We start from the raw sequence: 20,888 nt of genomic DNA, 5'->3' as shown, positions 1-20,888 counted from the left end.
CACTTGCGTCAGCGCCGGAACAACGAATGTCGATCTCTCTCACTCACTCATTCATTTATTCTCTCTCCCTCTCGTCAGTTTTTTTTCTCTCTCTCTTTCCCCGTTTTTAATTGCTCGCCTCTGGGATCAGCCGCTGGCTACCGACCTCGTTTTTTTATATATTTATTTTTGCTCTTCCTCTCTCGCTCTCTTCCTGTCCGCGGAATCTCTGAATTTGACAGGGGCAGTGTGTCATCGTCGGACAGTTTACATGGCACTGCCGAACGGCCGAGCGTGTACACGCATACATACCCCATGTAATATAACGGATTACGATGCGTGCGTGATGCCAATGGCGGCGTCCCGGTCCATATGAACGAAATTACACGGCCACTAGAACCAACTTTACATCACATCGCCACGTGCGGCATTTATAGGCATTTTATACGCGCCGCGTATATCCTGTCGCAATTTTATGAGCCGCAGCTTGATAAAATCGACGAAAAAATTCTCTTATTACGTCTGCGTTGCCGCAATCTCTCTGTTTGAATCTCTCTCGTTACCGGATACGCAACTGCATTTCGATCGCAGTGCATCGGGTTTGCGGAGACGCGGAGAATGTAGAGGATTCGTTGCTGAAGCGAGAACGATGTGGCTTTGTGCGATGATCACGCACAGAGATCGGGTTAGGGTCGATCGGGCTACATATACATTTAAATTAGTTAGCTTAATGCCGCAGTTAGAATAAGTGGAATTACAATGTTTGCGAGCGATAATCACTCTCATCCTAAAACCGCGTTACAATTGATTTGTACAATGAAAAAAATCAATATTTTAAAAATATTATATAAAAGTGACATTTACGTTGAGATTTCGAGTTTTCGCGCTTCGCTTTCTTTTCGCTACTTAACGCTTAACAAATATATACAGGGTGTTTTAGAAATAGTTGGCCAAACTTTAAGAGCATATTCCACTCATTGTAAGAATGAAAAAAAGTTATATAAACATGGGTTTGAAAATGCCTTTCCAAGTTATAAACATTTTTTTATTGACTTTACAGAAATTGTTGAAAATGATTTCCTTCCGAAATTTTCTTTTTGGACCGATTTTTTTTCACCTACGCTTAATAATAACAACTACAGACAGTTTTTGGAAACGCAACTCCCTATATTATTAGAAGACATTCCACTACAGATACGCAATCAAATTTGGTTTATGCATGATAGAGCTGTAGCACATTTTAACCGCATTGCTCGAGAGTTCCTGAATAATAATTACATCAATTCATGAATTGGTAAAGGAGGACCCATTGCTTGGTTTGCACGTTTTCCCGATTTAAACCTTTTGAATTTTTACTTATGGGGGCATCTTAAGACTCTCATGTACGATACTTCTGTTGCTACTGTAGAAGTACTTTGAAACTGTATTATTGCCGTGTGAAAAAATACGAAATACTCCGAGAATTTTTGAACGTTTTCGACAACCTATGCGACGTCAATGCGAAGCATGCATTGATGCGAAAGGAAATTATTTCCAGCAATTTCTGTAAAATCAAAAAATGTTTATAACTTGGAAAGGAAACATTTTCAAACCCATGTTTATATGACTTTTTTTTATCCTTACAATGAGTGGAATATGCTTTTAAAGTTTGGCCAGCTATTTCTGAAACACCTTGTATAAGCAAGAATCGGTCGATCCTCGCGTAATTTGTACTTCGAATTCAACGCACATTGTGCTCATACGTAGCCGATATCAGTCTTAAAAGACTCCCGAGTGTTCGTTCGGCAAACGCGTACGAAGTAGCAGGTGTAGAATATCGCAAAACTGCACTGGTATTACATTCGGTCGTTTCAATAACGGCCCCCGACTTCGTTGTACGCGCTTCGGAGAATCTTGCTTATTAAATCACTGTAGTTCAACTTTGCATATTACGAAAGGCCACCCCGATTTATACGCCGGTAATATCGTCGTCGTATAAAAGTTGAGCGAGAAACCGGAAATCGCAGTTTCAACATTCACTGGGCGTTTATGATGTTCCTCTAATCGCGCCTGAATCGATATACTGGCCAAGAATACGCGTTCTCGGTGCCCGATACAAACGTTAGAACTAATAACCAACTTCTGCTGCCGCAGAATATGTATCTGCCACAGAGTATAGTCTTGTGAAACTATCCGTGACAGTCGACCGAAACCACACTGGCGGTTTAGTCCGGAATTTTGGGACTACCTATATCTGATGCATCGCCACTGCTGCTGCAGTCGCATTACATTTTCTGAGCTATTTAGTATCAATAGTGTTCAATTTTCCTAATGATTAGATATCAAATTAATTTTTGTGTATCATGCGTACGAACGAAATGCGTACCACTTAAGATAGTTTTTATTATATTTCGCATTTGGTGTTGTTTTGGATGCAAATCAAAGTTCGAAATTGTTTCAATCATCTATTATTACATGTTAAAACTTTTTAGTAATAATAAATTAATTAGTTATAATATAGTTTTTGTATAGCATGCTGCGAAAAGTATGATTTAGAAAATTGGTCGCCTAAAGCGTTTATATTGGTCTCCTAAATCGTATCGTCTTTGAAAATATCAAATTTATGAATTAAAGCAACTAAAAATATAAGAAAAAATTAAATAATATTTGTTTTATTAATAATTTATTGAAAACGCGATCAAATATTAATCACATTTAATAATTAATAAATAACAATAATGAAAAGGTAAGAATACTGAAATAAAACCGCGTTAAATTAATTTTTGTAAGTGACATATTTTTTTCATGGCAATTACTAATTTTCTTATTATCACTTATCAATCTTATATTAGTATCATTTCTTTATAGTAAAATTTTTGATGGTACAAATTAGGAAACTTGATAGAGTTTATAAAAATATTGATTTAATTTTATAATAATTGAAAGTCTGTACGTACAATAAATGTAAAATATCTTATAAGAAACCTTCTTTTATGAAAATATAATCAAAATAAAATTGCGTAATTATGTTATGATTAGCTATATAAGTTGAAAAATTTACATGAAATATGGTATACCTGATTTTCTAAAATGTTGATAGCATACAGGAAACAAAATGAAATTTGTTAAATTTCTATTTCTATTTCTTATTTTTTATTTTTGACATTAAATGTTGCTTATATTAAGAGTAACAATGTAAAATATTGAACAGTACTCTAAAGGAGACCGGACGCATTCAGCAATTTTCCCTTACATATCGTAATTTTAATTTTATTGAAAATTGTCCTTACTTTCTTTTAATTTTATTTTCAGTTTTATGTTTTTACAATTTTTCTTTAGCACTATTATATATCAAATACAATCTTATATTATAATTCTTCAATCTTTGATCAAGTTTTTATAAGATTTTTTTAAGAGAAGCCAAAAATAAACTTCTTTAAAAGTTTAATAAATGTATGTTTTGAGAGATTTCAAAAGCTTCGTTTAATAAATTCTTATTTTCTTATCTGGAAATAATAAACTAGAGAAGAACCTGGAAATAATAAATTTGAAGATAATTAAATTAGTGCTCATTTAAAATTTGATTGTGCGTTTACTCGGAAAATTGTGCGCGGAAAATTCATAAATAAATACACGTGCGATTAATGAAAATTGTGAGATATCCGTTTCCGCGTTTAATTGTAGTATTCAGCTTGATCGAAATTGAATCTGATGATCGCGTTTTGCGACCGTCTCTACACTGGTGGCCGCAGTGCCAGTAGTAACTCATCGCACTTAGGTAGAGTGTGGCTTCGACGCCGCGCCGGTCTTAGAACCAATAACAAACTCCGGAAACTACGATGCAGCCGACGAAGCGATCGAGCGAGCGACCTCGCAAAACTGTCCGCGGCAGTTGGCTGACCCGGGGTCGGTGCAGATGCAGTTTTGGGAATCTTCATTTACGGCTCATGGCAGCAGTCGAGCTCTCTTTCTCTCCCTCTTCGTTTCTTCTTTCTCTCTCTCTCTCTCTCTCTCTCTCTCTCTTGTTCTCTCCATATCGCGGTAGGACGAGGTCTCCTGGAAAGCGCGGAGGCGACTGTGTGTGAGGGTAAGCGAACCAAAGGCAGGAACGGGGTTGGATAGAGGGGTGGTGAACGGCGCGCAACTGGGGGATAGGTAGGTAGGTAGGTAGGTAGGTAGGTCGGAATCGCGCGCGGCGAGAACCTACAGACGTCAGAGTAAATGCAATTACCCTGCACCCTATGTAGCAAACTAAGTTAAACTTGTGACCGGGGCTTGGCCCAAACTGTTTGCATTATGTATCCGTGGTCCCGGCCTTATGTGCCACATGCTGCACGCCCGTTACAGCCGCATCCTCTTTCTACTTGCCTGTTATAGCACACGTACGCGGGTCCACGAACGAAGACTCCGCCGCCGCCGCCGCCGCCGTCGTAGCACATATAGACACCGTTCGTCGCCGCCGTCGTAGCACATATAGACACCGTTCGTTGTATGTCGTTTCGCGATTGTGGCTGTATGTCGTATCTTCGACCCGATATAAACGTGTGGGTGTCGCGCCGCGCGCCACATTGTCACCGTGTGCGCGCGTATACGTGTACCAAAGAGCGGCGGCAAGCGGAGCACAGAATTCGATCGAGATGTACCGCGCCACGACGAAACTTCGGGGACTCCGCTTTAGCTTGCGCGCGACCGCTATCAACTTTAGTCAACCGGGGATCGTCTCACCAACACCGACGCTATTCCTCGGCACCGTCGTTGTCGCAAGGACAAGATTTACCACTTAAGCCGAGCTATTCTTCCACGGGGAAGAAGCCGCCGAAAGGTACCGAGGGTATAAAGGGTGCGAGCGAACGATCGATGGTCGAACGAGAGGCCTCGTGGCGCTCCTCCGCTTCTTCGCGTCCTTTTTTAACCAATAGAAGCGTTAAATTGCAAGAAGAGTGCCAGGCTGAAGAACCACCGTTTCGCGATGACTTCCAGTCGCTGAGGTGTCTTTGAATATGGTTCTCTCTCTCTCTCTTCTCGTGCCGGGATCGACTGTGATAATGTTAGAAGTGATTGCATTCGCAAAAAGTCTCCAAAAGAGCACTTGCTCGAGGAAAAGAGGAATATTTGCGATTCCATTTGTAAATGCTACTCACTTTAACGTGTGAAATTAGAAAATAGAAAAACAATTTTTTTTTAAACGTGATTTCTTTTTATATACGAATTATATAATGCGAGTGAAAACTTTCGAAATTTAGTTTTAAACTGAAAATTGAAGTGTTTATTTAACAATTCAAAAACTGATTGGGAATGTATTCGAATATTTTTGCGCCGGGAGAGACGAAGTAAATCAATATTCATTTGGCATATTGGCATAATTAAATATTGTCTACAGACAATTGTTGATATCCCCACGCAGAATATTCGGTTATACGAGATTATCATTTTAATTGTCTCTTCCGTTATCAAGTTATTGAACGAGATGAAAGGCTGTATCTGTTAATTTTAATCGGGATAGCATTGGAAAATTAAGCGCGCGAGGATTCTCTTTCCTCTGCCGGGGACTCGAATCAACTTTTCTCTGATTATGCGAGTGAAAGTAAATTCACGGTTCTGTTTATCTCACGAAAATACGGGGGCGCGTTCTGCAACAATGCGCGGAATTCCATTGTTAGTTAATTCAGTTCGCTTTACTCGCTCATGTATCGAACGCACTTTCTAACAAACACTCTAATATGTTAACAAAGCGCCTGGTATAGCGCGCCATAAATTAAGCAATTTTGCCATGTACACGCACGCAAGCGCGCACGCGCACGCGCACACACACACACACACACGTACACACATATACACGCACATGCGAAGAAACTTCGTAATGGAAAATACATAGCAATACGCTCCAACAGTTTTCAAAGCTTCTGCAAGTTTCAGTTGCATATTTTCCATCGGAAGAGTTATAGCGATTGCCCGGAACAATGCGCTACATCATCGAACGCGCATTAACTCCGCTCGACTTTCGTTCGCGTTCGAATCGGAATTTTTCTAACGACATTCTCATGTACCGGCGCACAAGTTTCTTGTGTTCGGATTGCTTTGAAAACGTTACGTTTGGTATGGTTTTCGTACACGAGAGAGGGATCACCTCTCGCAAATTCAACTATTAATTTCGTTTAAAGGCGCGTGCAGAATGTTACGAAACTTTAATGCGCTTTCAACATAAAAGCTCCATTGCATTTTTACGGGAGATACAACTTTTTAATTGAAAGAACCTGCTCACTGTCGATTCGCTTTAACGAGCTACGGGTTTGACCTCGTTAACCTGATCGTATTAACCTATACAATGATTAGTAATCCGACAGTTTCTCTTTCCTCGAATTACTCAAATATAACTGTAAAGACCATTTGTTAGTGATAATAACGAGCGAATTCTTTTGTCCAATAAAAACAACATTTACAAATATTTTCACAAAAACAATTTTTTATTAAACCAGAGCAATGTGAATAAAAATGGTTTGAGAATAGAGTTTAAAATGGAAAGTGAAAAATCGGATTGCACATAACATGTGCTTTTTTATCTTTTACACTTTTATATCTTTCACCTTTCTTTTAATTAAAATAGAAAAAAAGGGAAAACATTCATAAAAATATTTTCAGTCACATACGCAATCGGCAATCAATGCTAATTGAAAGCATGATTTGATTGTATTAAAAAAATATAAAACAAATTGGCGGTGTAATCGATATGCTCGGTCGGCGAATGTATTTTTGTAATGTATTTTCATGCGAGATGTATTTTAGTCGAAGGATATTGGCGATGCTGCTTATCGAGCGAAATGCTAGGATGTCGAGCTCATCGATCTAGCTGTCGGGCATTCGTCAAAAGAATAATCTTGTCAGTGGCTCTCTTTTTTTTACGCTTCCATTCAGACTCTTGCAGAATGTAATGCATTTTACCAATGCGTTTTAACCGAATTAACGTTCATTCAATGCAAGAGATATCTATCAAAATTAAACATCGCGTGCGTTATATTAAATATCGAATGTCATGAAGCTTTTACACGCATACTCGGGAAAGAGATACATTTTTCGATAACGCATTGCGTGCTCCCGCGCGGTTTCGTGTTTCCTTCTCTTTACTTCATTGAGAGTTATATTCGTCTATGTTATTCGGTATATTTTTATTCGTATGAATCGCAAAATTTCATCAAAGAGAATAGTGTTTGTTAAAAGAGTGTTCAAGCATATATATGCTCCACATATGCGTAAAAACAAAAAACGTTCATCGGCGTTAGACAATTGATGAGAAATTATACATTATTATTATTTTAATTATGTAATAATTAAATGTGGCTGATGCATAAGAAATGCTGGAATATTACATCTTTCATCTCCAGATTTTTCAAAAGCAATTTGGAGCGGATTTCTTCTCGACGTTAAAGTGAACGTCATCTTCTGTCTAAAATGAAAGTACTCTTGTACCATTTTTTTTCCCTCAGTCAAGTAAGCGGCTTTCGAGAATATTTTCGATCAAAATGATTGTTTAATAGGGACGAGAAGCGCGCAGTAGTTGCAGTTTAGCGAACGAGACAGAAAACTACCAAGCGCCTGAAATCTAGGCGATCTTAACGAATCGTTCTACGGCGCGGCGGGGCGCTTGAAAACGCTCGAAAGGGGGAGTTCGCCTCTTTATATCGAGATCCAGAGTATTCTCTGCCGCGGCATTCCTCCCGCCGTTAATTCAAATTACTTTGAGATTAAAAAAGAATCGATTCCCGGCTCGCCGACGATTGCAAAGAGGTAAAAGGCCGACCGGGCGAGTCCTCGAGAAAACGTGGGAAGGAAAAGGAAAAGGGATGGAGCATACTGGAGACTTTTCATCGACTTTCCGTTGGTCCGTTATATATCTACCTCCCGTTTCCGCCGATTAAGTGCCTACAAGCATCCTTTCCTAACTTCGATTTAAATTAAGAAGAAGAATCGGAAATCTCACAGACGTTCGGGCGAGCCGGACATTTTCTCGCCTTTGGTACGTCCCCTCGATCAATTCTTTATTTAATGCAGTGTATGAAATGTTGTGAATTATAATTGTAATCTTTTTGATAAGATATTAATTAAATTTTATTATCTTTTTTTTGAACGCGCATTGCATTAATATATTTATTCGCTGTTAAAAGTGTCACAAAATTCAATGTATTTTTAAGTTACACAAGTACATTAAATTTAATGTATCCATTACCGAAAGGTATGTGCATGAAATTCAATGCACTTTTGACAACATTTAACTTTTTTTTACCTGTTCGAAATTTGCTTTTGTTACACTGAATTTTGCTGCGTTTTTTTAACAGCGTTTTAGGTATCGATTTATAATTCTCAGATTTCAAATATCCTTTTTCCTTTAAATGCATATTTTTGTTTTATCAGGTAATATAAAAATAATATAACGTAAATTATGATAAAGTAATACAGAAAATTTGAAATAATCAAATTATATATATGGAAAATTTCAAAATTTTGAAATATTTTTATAACGCGTTCATAACGACGTACTCGCGATTAATGGCCCCTTTACCTATATTTTTTATACATCACAAATACAGTTTCTGGAGAATCTTGGCAATAAATTTAGTCGCCGCAGAGCACTTAGCCGTCTTGATACGCTTTTGCTGCTTACAATTTACCTTCATGCAAATTCGCGCACATAATTCGGGTTTCTCCCATTCTTGCTATCTCGCGGTACAACAAAATGCCGCGATGCTCGGCATTCCGAAATTAATTAACGCATTATTAGTTTAATGGCATTGCACAAGATACAAATGCAGACAAGATGAATGTCTGTAACATACCATGTTAAAAAAAAAAGAAATGTTTCGGGCCATAACATTCGTCCGAAATAAAAAGTTGCTCAGGTATACTTCACATTTATGGAAATTAGAAATATCATATCTCTGTTTTCACGATCATTGTAAATCGTACGACAGTAAATCAGCAGTAGACAGTCACGAAATTAATTGTCCGGACGCAAGATACGGAAATTTATTTTGTGCTACAAATTTACCAAATATTATAATTTTTTAGAGAAAATATGATTGGAAGTGAAAACTCCTGCCAGTAATGCATTTCCATCAAAAATTTGTTTTTGATGTGTAGCATAAAATAAACTTTCAATATTGTATATATCCGGGCAATTAATTTCGCCACTGTATATAATATTATCTTGTTTATTTGATGTTGCCACAATTTTACCTTTATATTTTTAGACTTAAGTGAAAACAGGTGAGGATAGAGGAAAAGCAGAATCGGTGCTTTATTGCAATTTTATTCAAATACATGTTTCAATATGATTTTGTTAATAACAGACTAATGAATTTTTTGAACAAAAGTTTATTTTTGACAGAAATGTGCGCTGTTTAAAATCGGCAGTAGAATTTAATGTAAGGTAACAGAAATAAAGTCCCAACGGATACATTAAAAAATATTTAATGTTGTCAAAAACGCATATATTTTTCAGTTATGGATATATTAAATTTTACGTTTAATATAAAAATACATTAAATTTCACGATACTTTTAACAGTATATTAACAGTATCACTTACAAGAGATTTTTTACTTCTAAACAAGTTTTCCCTATAACATTTGGTGAATTTGAGCATAAAATATCTCCCAATATTCCGTGTCCGGACAATTAGTTTCGCGACTGTGTACGATTAACAAAAACATCATCTTTTCATCGAATAAATTTACTTGCTTTACGCGTAAGTGAAACGCCCAACAGACATTTCAGATTGTGACTTTATTCGCCTCTTTCGGAATTCATTCGCGACTTCGCCCGTACCTACGCCGGGCGCGGAGGAGGTTGAGTCGATAAATCAGTCGACGACGGCCGTGGCATACACCCGGTGCGCGCCACTTCCGCTCCAGCGCTTTTTGCCCGCCCGCCCCCGTGGCCCTTTCCACCCCCGCGTATTTCTACCGTTAAGCTGCTGAAATTTGTCGCTATGAAGTTTACACGTGTGCCCTCGGAAATCGCGACTGACAGCGAGATCCTTAAAACTATGCCCCTGCGTAGTGCATAAAAATGTTACCCGAACCGGCGTTTCCTGGGATTTATCCCGTCGCACTGCGGCTTATTCTGACGGTTACGTGCGGAACAAGGAAAAATATTTCGTGTTACGTTTTCATATATATAATATTTCCCTCTTTTTTCTTTTCTTTGCAATTTAATTCCCTGTAATAGTTTCTGAAAGCTGACGGACAATTTGCACTGTCTAACGCTTTCTTCTTTCGGTCTTTCCTACAGTGATTTAAATACATAACGAGAGTCATTTGATAACAGTCTACGATTTCAATATTCATCAGTTAAACATTCGGATGAATTCGTCGCAATTATGACGTCCGCGTTGAAAATCAATCAATTGAAATCAGTTTCGCGGTGTTGCGAAGATATCGAACGATCGACTTCCGATTCCGTCCGGGGCCGTCTCGTCGCTCGGCGTGCGCGACTCCGCGGCATTTCTGAAATTTCCGACCAAGTTTTCTTGTGTCACGCAAAATCGCAAATTGTGCTGCTCCAGTCGGGGAGGGTGGGGGGAGTAAAGAAACGAAAGTATACGCGGGTACGTATTTTACGTTTATTCGATCGCGCGCCCGTTTGAATCATTCATGACTCCGCGTCGACGTTTCGTCCGCGCTCGTCGACGGAAAGCCCGGCTTTTTCTTATGTACGTTCCAATTTTGCAGAAAAGTTTCCGCGCGGCTTCCAACTTCCCCGCGAACTTCTCGTCAGGCGCTATTCATCGGTCGTCGCTCCTCCCTGATAATTGTTAATCCCTAGGATTTCTCCCGCAAGAGAGAGAATATTCTCCCGCGTTATCTTTTTAGCACTGATAACGTTCTGAGCAAGACGAATGGCTTAGACAATTATTAGCGAATTAACACGTTTGTTCATCTTGAACTCGCAGTTTGTCAAGGTCGATGAAGTATAATGTGAAAAAGAAGGAGACGGAAGTTACACCGCCGTATATCCAAATGATATAAATTAAATAGAGATCTATCATATATACACGTATGTCTAAGCATCAAATGTTTTTTTTCCATAGTGAAAAAATGAAGATATTTAATTACTAAGTCATAGAGTATTATACAACTTTGCGATTTTTTATTTGACTGGCTTGTTTAAATAGCATAATTGCATTGAGAAAAGAATATTTTACAACAAAAACATTATTTGCTTGTTGGGTCCCTTTCCACGACTTACTTGTAGTCAAGTTAAAATTTTCTTTATTGAAATATTTATGTAAATAAAATGAAGAAATATTTTTTATTCAAGTAATATTTTCTTGCAGTTCTAGATAACATTTACTGTTGGACTATTTTTATATTCAAGATAATCAAATTTTTTAAATCTAAGTGAACAATTTAATTGAGTTTAATAATGTTATCAATTTATTTGTAAAATCATGATATAAAAAATGTAAAAATACAAAATTATATATGTCTATTTACTTGAAAGTAAATATTTTTTCTTAAATTGAACAAACAAATGCTTGCATCAAATTATATGATATATTACAAAAAGAATGGATTTTTTTTATTAAAAATTTTTTCCCTCTTAATTTATGAATATTTAAAAAGTCATTAAAAGTTATTGTTATTATTATCTAAATGATTTTACTTTTATTAAACTACTTTTGTATTTCTTGATTTTTATTGCAATAATTACAATGTTTGGTGGCTGGATTTTAAATTTCGTCGATAATCTCGATTGTAATTATCTTATAAGCAACGTAAATTTTTCAAAAACTAAAAATGGAAAGCACTTTTATGAAAGTAGCATAAGACGCAGCCGGCTTATCGTATTAAAGATTTATGGTTTTATCAAAGAAAAATGCATAAAAATTTCACGTTACGCCGAAACGAGCACGAAAATTGGTACGCGTTAAAACTTTATTTTTGTTGGCTCACGTCGCTATTTTTGCCGTACGACTCGCACGTAAACCGTGTACCTGCACCGCGATTATGATTAATATTCACGTTTACACCATTCGGTTGAACGAGCTAAGATAACGTAAAGCATCACAAAATTCACAGGAGCGAGTGCTAAATTTTCTCTGCTGTTTTTTTTTCTCGAATATCGTGTTGCCTAATAATTAATATATTTATATACTGCGGACGCACATATTCGCCGAACAATGCGACCGAACGTCACGCGAAATCGGTCATTACGCGTCGTTGGCTCGTTTAAACGCGATTCGCCGTCGCCGCCGATTCCCCGTCGGATAAGCCTGGATTCGCTGGATTAATGGATGTAGCGTTCAAAACCCTACGGCACTAGCATTCTCGACGGGAGCTATTGAATACCTGACATCTCAATCAATGTATCAATCCTTCGCAACTTCCTGTTGTCTCGCGAGATAACAGTTTTTCTGAGAGAGGTATCAATCATCAGACCGTTTTATCGAAAACAATGTAATAATATCGCGTTTCTGGAAGAAAGTTGACGTAACTAAAAATATATCGATTTTAAATTCTTGCACCTATACAAATGTTTTTCGTCCCAGCGACTGATTTTGTCGAGACGCCGTTATTTCGTACAACATCTTAATAGAAAATTATTCAGAATCTTTATTTCAACTGTATGAATTTAATTTAAAAAACAAACTCACAATATAAATTGTAAATCAAAATATTAAACAATTGGTTAGTGCTTGAAGGATTTTTGAATATTGCTTTGTTGCACTGGCTTGTATAAAGCCGGCATGCCGCGCGTCAAATCGCCTTAACGAATTCCTCTCGATTGGGAAACTCTATTAAAAAAGGAATTAAATAAGTTTGCAATTAAAATCTGCTGTTAGTAATCGACTTACCAATATTAGTTGATTGTTTTTTTTTTCGCACAGACAACGTTAACGAGTCCAGAAAACGAAGCGCGAAATAGGATAATAAAATCCAAACTATTTTACATTGAAATTCTGTTTTAAATTAACAAATCGCGTGAAAAATGTTTCACTATTTAACGTTACGAAATAATTGATCGCTATCTCGATACATATATCTATTGCGAGAGTTAATTGACTTTGTCGGTGATTTATATATAATTTGCTATTATTTTCGAGAACGTAGAATATATAAAATACAAATCTTTGAATCGAGTATTAAGTTATAAATAACGGTAAGCGATACGTGCGGAAAGCGTAATGTAATGCGCATATCGACTGTTCATTAATACCTGGTTAGATGCACAAAACGAAACATATTTCCGTATTGGAATTATTTTATAAATTTATACGGAAAATGTTTTGAAGTAGCAAGTCAACCGGCGCGCCCTTAATACGTTTATTTACAAAGGTCGCGTCGCGCGCGCTCTTATTTACGCTCCGACGTCTCACGGTCGCGATACTCGCGACCATTCCTCGGCCAACTTCGCGTCGTTGCGGGTGCCGAGTGACGCGAGTCGCAGGTCGCAACTTCTTACGATAGCGTTCGTCGTTTCTCGTCGACGTAATACGCCGCGCGTCGTACACGGTCGGCATCGGAGCGTTGTGCAAGGTGTCTTCGTATTAAGATAATTCTGCTGTGCCCACGAGTACACCGGCGACTTGTTAGATCGCGACGATTTCGTGAGACAGTTCCGACTCTCGAACAAGCAGGTGTGACTAAAGAGGTTAGCCCCTTTGGATGTGACGCGAATCACACTCCGCGTGTCGCGTTGTTCTTTACTTTTTTTGGAAACGCGTGTTCGTTTCATAGAGATGTTACATGTAGAGTAGAGAAGCCAGCTTCAAAAGTGACTCGTTGATAGAAAAAGACAGAAAACAGGAGCTTTAATCTATCTCTCTCTTAATGGCGCTAGTACAACAAAGACAAGAATATAGGTCTTATCTTTTCTCTCTTTCTAACGGGGGGACATTTCCACTTACAGATCTGTTTATGGCTCCTCTCCTCTATATATAATATCTCTGATTCGTTTGCCGTTAACGAATTAGCGATCATCATTGACGAAATGATCGCGATTGATTAACTGTCGCTATAAAGCGTGTGTCGCGCTGCGCACTGCGAACGCGAATTAAATTTGGATCGCGAAATGCGAAATCGTTGATCAATCAGTCGGATCAATCAGTCAGTCAATTGAAGTAGCCAAAGATTTCAATTGTGAATCGTAAAATAGGTGAGCCTGCACTTGTATTTTTGTCATCTGCGATACGCAATTCGGATGTGATTCACGTTCGCAATGCGTAGCGTGACACGGGCTCATCGTGTGTCGCGATGCCAATTACTTCGTGACAAATGTGTTTTATATGCTTTATTAAGTTGGAATTGAGATTTGTGACTCGCTTATAATTTCCGGATTGCAAACGTAGAATGATACACGAATCATTGAACGGTGCGATGAATGAACAAATAATGCACGCGATAAACACTCATTAATAATTGATTTAAAAGCGCTTTAAAATCCGGAGAACATGGGATATTCAATTCGGAATTATCTTATAGTTAAATGTATTTTACATGCTTTATTAATATTCGGAATAGATTGGTGATTCGCTTATTATTTCCGGACTGCGAACGTAGAATGATACACGAATCGTTGAACGGCGTGATACTAATAATGCACGCGGTAAACAGGAGAAAACGCTCGTTAATAATTGGTTTAAAACTGCTTTAAAATGGGACATTTAGTTCGGGAATTATCTTACAGTTAAATGTTACGCGCTTTGGTAATATTTGTTTTAGTTGAATTTTACATGCTTTATGAATTAATATTTGGAAATAGATTTGTGATTTGCTTATAATTTCTGGATTGCGAAACGTAGTATGATACATGAATCATTGAACGGTACGATACAAATAACGTGCACGGTAAACAAAACATTTATTAATAATTAAATAAATACAAAGAACATGGGATATTCGGTTCGGAATTATCTTACGATTAAATATTTCGAAAACAGCAAGTCGATTCACGGCTTTGGCACTTTTATCTACGGCGCTCGATTGTAGTTTAAAAGGATCACCGCGTTACAAAGTCGCTTCTCGTGTCGTTATTGTAATTAACTGTTACATGTTGCGTTTCGTGAGCACCTAATATTGAAATTGTCTATTGTCGATTGTCGCGTATCTCGCGGTTGTCGTATTTCGTCGATATCACAAAGTGACAATGTTTCCGCGAGTGATCATCTAGTGAGTGCCATCGAGAAACAAGAAGGGACGCAAGAACAAGAGAGGAGGAGGAGGCCCAGGGAGGCATCGGGCGACGGCGGAGCAACCCTAAAGTAAGTGTATTATTTATTACTTTATTTGTCACTTACTGAATTCGTTTAATTATTTTATACGTGCAGCAATTAATTAACTTTTAGAATATTATAATTTTGAACATTACTATAGTTTTTTGTACTTGTATGTTGCAGACCAACGTAGCTACAATTACGCAATTACTCCGCTGCTGCGCATCGTATTGGTGAGTGTCAGATGGTATTTTATTTTGTATACTATCTCAATTTGAGTAATCGATTTGCGAATAAAAATTGTATTAAAGTTGTATAAAATTTATGTGTGTACATACATGTAGATACACACACATGAAGCAAAGATCATGTAAAAAATATTACAGACAAATAAAATATCTCGTGGATCTTTTATCTCAAAACTACCAAACTGTAGATGAGCTGTAATTAAGATAAATGTTTGATCCCGAAATATGTGAGAGTATTTGTTGATTTATTGTGCAAGAATGCATTGATATACATGGAAAGCTCATATCGCTGCATTAATTATTGGTATATTTTGACGTTTTATTATATGTCAATATACTAATTGAGAGATATAACGGTTACTTCACATTTATATAGTAATTTCGCAAGCACAAACAATAAAAATGATTGGAAATATTTCATCACAGAGATAAAATAAGCTCGATAAAAAATGATAAACGATAATTTTTACAAAAAAGAGAAATTATTTTCAAATGTGTAAATTATATATTTGCTGTTACCTCTTACACTTTTTGCCGAGTATTCCCCAAGTAACGAGATTTTTAAGAAACAGTGGAAAATGACATAAAAATATTTTTTTGCATCAATTTTTCAGTTTTAAATACATTATAACTGATTAAATTTTCAAATTTACTGCTTAAATAAATAGTAAAAACAAATAAAATACTGATACAGAAATATCAAATATACAATTGTTGCATTCTATTTATTTATTTTTTTTATTTAATTTTCTTCGTGGTATTGTGTTTTTTTATCTCACAATCATGAAGATGGAAATAAAATATTCTGCATAGGCAATAAAATAAATTATCAAAATGCAATAGAATAAATTGTTAATATTTAAATGTTTTTTTTATTTTTTGTTTTTTTTCTCTAAATATCATATATTTAATAAACTTTGAGAGAGGTTTTTTCTTCAGATATTCTTTTCTTTCAGAGTTAAATATTATCAAATTGGTGCAAAAAAAGTAAGAATTACAGATATTCAGAAATTTTTACAATATATGTATGTAGACGTTACAAATAAATAAAAAGATTTTTAGTATGTAACGTATTTTCAATTTTATTTAATTAATAAAAACGACTGATTATCGGCACCTATTTTGATGCGCCAATTTTATGATCTTTTATAGCCTATCTCATGTTTATTAATAATTTGACTTTACGTCATTTAAAATAAAATTAAGTGACAAAGTACATTATTGACATCTATTATATAATAATTCGTTTCGAAGAGTTATTTAGCATTAGTTCGAGGGCCATCCGCGCAATCCGCGGTTATTCGCCTCTACAATAAACCACGTATATGACCGATAATCGGTGCATTACATTCAGTACATTTCGATCTATTCTACATTGACTCTCATTTAAAAGCTGTTATTGAAGGGACATTGTCCCTGTGCCATAGTCAACGTGGGGCGCGAAGTCAATTCTCTCAGTTATGAAATTTGTGCAAATCACGAATATGGGCAGCAGCAAAACTGTCGCAGACCTGCAAATCAAAATAGTCTTTACGGATGACGTTTCACTCATTCATTTTTTATCTATTGATATGATAGAGCTGGTAGTAATTGGTATCTTAAAAAAAACTTTATTTTGTTTATTAAATTTTAATTTTCAAATAAATAGCGTTGCTTACTAAATATTATCAGACGGTAACGAAATAATTTTAAAAAGAAATTATTTGTAGCTTGTCAGGTGTATTGCGATTTACTATGCATTAAGTATTAGGTGAAAACAAAAAATAAAATTAAATTTGATGCATATGACTTAATATGTTGCATTACTTGCAATTTCGTATGATTCAATCTTAAATTATTAGTTTTTTTTTTTTAATTTTCAACATCAATCAAGAACAGTACATATTTTATTAATTGTATTAGTTACATGCGTCCTACGTATTTTTTTTTATCTCACCGTTTCGCTGTAATAAAGCGCCTTTATTTCCCAAGACGATATTTGATATTATATCTTCTAAAGAGTAATAAATAAACAGGGTTAATTCGCGCGTGGCGATGCGGTAAAGAAACAGAATTTTGTTTTAATCCAATTTCTACGAATAAGCGACTTCGTCGAGCAGTTGGTCGATTCGGACAACTGATTTATATAATTTCAAAGTACGATTGTGAGTCCTCGGTAAATTCAATCCGATTAAGTCTTCTTGAAGCGACGAATCCGTTAATAACGGTCCAGTGATGACGGAGCTTCCGGAAAAATTGTCTGTATTCCGTAGAATTAATGTTGCGGCTGGTAATTCCCTTCGCAGCGTGTACACGCGCTTCGGTGCACCGACCCGGGGGGCCCGATTTCTTCCCGGTTCGCTCCGAGAGTTCGCGAAGCTCAATCGACGAGAAATTCGCCCGATGCCTCGCCCCCGAATCGGCAACGAACATAAAATGAGGCAAACGGCAAGTTTGAGCAACGGTGCTGCGGAATCGGATACGGAATTGATGTTGGAGATTACGGTTGCTTGCATTTGGAAATATAAACTTGATTTACGCACTTGTAGAATCGGTCCTTCCTACAACGCGCGCCAGTCATTTATAAAACATCGAAATATCGAAACTACGATCGAAAACAGCTTTACGGCCGTTGAACTTTACGCGTTTAGCCAGCGGAGGGAACGTTGTGGCGAATTATTTTGCCGTCGGTTGTTCCACCTCGCGAATTAAATTCGACCGCGTCGGCGAAGCGTTCACCGACGATTTTACGGGCTCGCTCGAACGAACGCGAGCTATTGTTGATGATCCTTGATTGGCGCTTAGCGATCTCGATGCGTTAATAACGATAGCAACAATTCGAGGGATCGGGTTGCCGATCTCGTTAACGCGAATCCGCGGCTTGCGACTCTCCCCTGATGAACATATTCACAGCTGCGAAATTGATTCCCGTGTTTGAAATACGTATTCGTAACATTCGCAAACTAATCGTAAGATAATTCGACATGCTCGCTTGGCAACTGCCGTGTATAAACACCACGGGATTGAGTTTAGCTCAGGCTGCGCATCTGGTGTACGTCATCGGTTTGCATCAATTCGCAGTAACGAAGCGGGGCCTCGATGCAACAGTGGCGATGGTTCGATGCCGTTCGAATTATTGTACCACATCTTGACGCGAGAAATATTAGTTAAAGCACTGAATAAGAAACGAGATAGATGTACAATTAAGAGAGAAAGAGAGAGGAAGAGAGGAATTGAGTACATATTATAATTATTACTCTTTAGAAGCTATTGGAAATACTTAAATCATGACATAATAACAATTATCGTTTTGTGAAATCAAGATATAATTATAACTTGATTATCAAGATATAATTATAATCTTATTATATACATCAGTAACAAAGTACATCAGTGAGACAAAAAAATATGTAGGACGCATACAATTAAATATACTGTTTGTGATTGATGTTGAAATATTAAAAAAAAACTATAATAATTTAAGATTGAATCATTATACGGAAAAAAAGAATTTTACTGCAGCATATAAAAATTTAGTTAGATACAGAACAGAAAATGAATTTATGTTAGATTATCAAAATAATTATTCGAGCATGATGACACTGTTGCAAAAAATTTTGACATTTTAGCTTTCAGTTATAAATTTTTTTATACTTGATTCAAGATAATTATTTTCAGATTTGTATTTCATTAAAATTGTTCTTGTAATTGAAATTTTGTCTCTTACTTTTTTAACTCAATATGGAAGAGATATAGAACCTCAAGCAACATTAATGTTATCGCCTCGTATATTATTGCGAGTATATTACATAACACAACTTTTAATTGTTTAATTATGATATTATACTGCTATAATAGGGCAATAATTAACAATATCCTGTATTCGTGTGTATAAGGGCATTTGTAAAATTTTACATTGTAATTTGAATGGGATAGCGTTTGCTGTCAATTAAATACAGCTCAATGTTTAACGCTGTTACAAAGCGATACTGCACAATAATTAATATTCTTTCTTTTTACATTTTTTATAAGCGTCCTCCGTCCGCTGCAAGTAGTTTCTGCGTAATTCGGAATCTGTTACCGCGTTATTCATTAGCGATCATTCCCAATCGGCGGGTAGCTAATTTATCGTGCCGCTTTTTATATGTCGATCGTTCGGTCACTTTCGAGCAGCAGAGATGAAATAATAACAGAATAATGTGTTGCCCGCGCGAATTAATGGGACTCCAAGCGCGTGTGCATTAATGATGAACTCGATTAACTGATACCGTTAGTCACGAGACACAAAACGGCGTTCTGCGACTCGTCCCTAATTGCGAGCAAATATTGGCGATGCTACCTGAAATAATAATTCCTGAAATCTGTCGAATAATTCTATTGTGAATGAGGGATATTTTCTAACGCATCAGGATTAATACACGAAAGTTCGTGGACTGCAGTTTGGAAGCGTTTAATTACGCAGCGCATTCCATTATTCTATCGTATAACATTTTAAACACTGATTTTTTTAAGCAATTTAATCTCAAATGAAAATTATTTAAATTTAAATACTAATTTTTTTAATTTTAATCGATTTAATTCCCAGCGAAAATCATTTAAATTTAAAATCATTAAATCGCTCACGAGAGATATTGCAATTATGATTGCTGCACATGATTGTATAGGGATATAACGCAATGATTGCATAGGGATTAAAGACAGTACAAGACAAAGCTAACTAAGAAATACATAATTTACCCACTATTAAATAAGCATAAAACTTAATTACTTAAATTGGATTTTTATTAGTTACAATATTATTTACGTAAAAGTAAAAAATATCAATGTATTATGTGAATGATAGATTGATCGTAATACTTTTTAACGTCAGCATTAAATGTACGTAATAAATTAGATGTAATATCAATTATTCCGTTTATTTCATTTTTAATCCAAATTGCACAGCATTTGCGCGGTCGTACAGAAATACGCTTTATAATTTCCAGCCGTTATCCGCAATGCGTGCGGATTGCACGCGATGCTACGGGGAATCCACAAAAATCCAGAATTTATTTGTCCAACGTGACCACAACATTGTCACAAAATAGGTGACCATAACGGGCGCAATAACCACGATTCGCCGATAGCAATGATGAGAGAGTGCCGTTTTGCCGTAATGACGGACAAATATTTAACGGGGTCCCTAGTCGCTCTTACCGAGACGTAAAACGCGGTATTCTCCATTTGTACGAGATTGCGGGATTTCAAAGCGGTCTGTCGACGCTGCGCACGTATACGCCCGTTGCGCTAATGCGATTTAACTTTCAAGTAGAGTAGAATTTTTTATCACACGTAAGGAGAAGTCAGTTGACGAACTTTTCACGCGGAGCGAGGGAAATGGCGAGTCGAGGAGGGAGGGAACTCGCGGTAGACTGCGTATAATCGTGCAAAACTATGTGAGACAGCGTAAAAAAAAAAGAAAACTCATATTCTTAAAAAAAAGTTTCTCTCATATTG

General features: G+C 36.6%; 1 protein-coding gene across 9 annotated transcripts in view; it reads left to right on the top strand.

The window, feature by feature from the left end:
- LOC105201666 (hemicentin-1) overlaps positions 1-20,888 on the top strand; it is a 196,250-nt gene that overhangs the window by 58,834 nt on the left and 116,528 nt on the right. The window contains exons 1-3 of one of the 9 annotated variants that reach the window (XM_039451933.1): positions 13,361-13,604; positions 15,094-15,213; positions 15,349-15,398. The exons of 6 other annotated variants lie outside the window; for them this stretch is intronic. The gene's annotated coding sequence lies outside the window, so the exon portion shown is untranslated. Of the gene's footprint in view, positions 1-13,357; positions 15,214-15,348; positions 15,399-20,888 lie in introns of those variants that run through there. 2 more of the 9 variants (XM_039451935.1, XM_039451932.1) reach the window with 2 other exon arrangements.

Source organism: Solenopsis invicta, chromosome 7 (genome assembly GCF_016802725.1).
Source record: "Solenopsis invicta isolate M01_SB chromosome 7, UNIL_Sinv_3.0, whole genome shotgun sequence".
NCBI classification, from domain to species: domain Eukaryota; kingdom Metazoa; phylum Arthropoda; class Insecta; order Hymenoptera; family Formicidae; genus Solenopsis; species Solenopsis invicta.
This window is presented reverse-complemented; position numbering and strand designations above follow the sequence as displayed.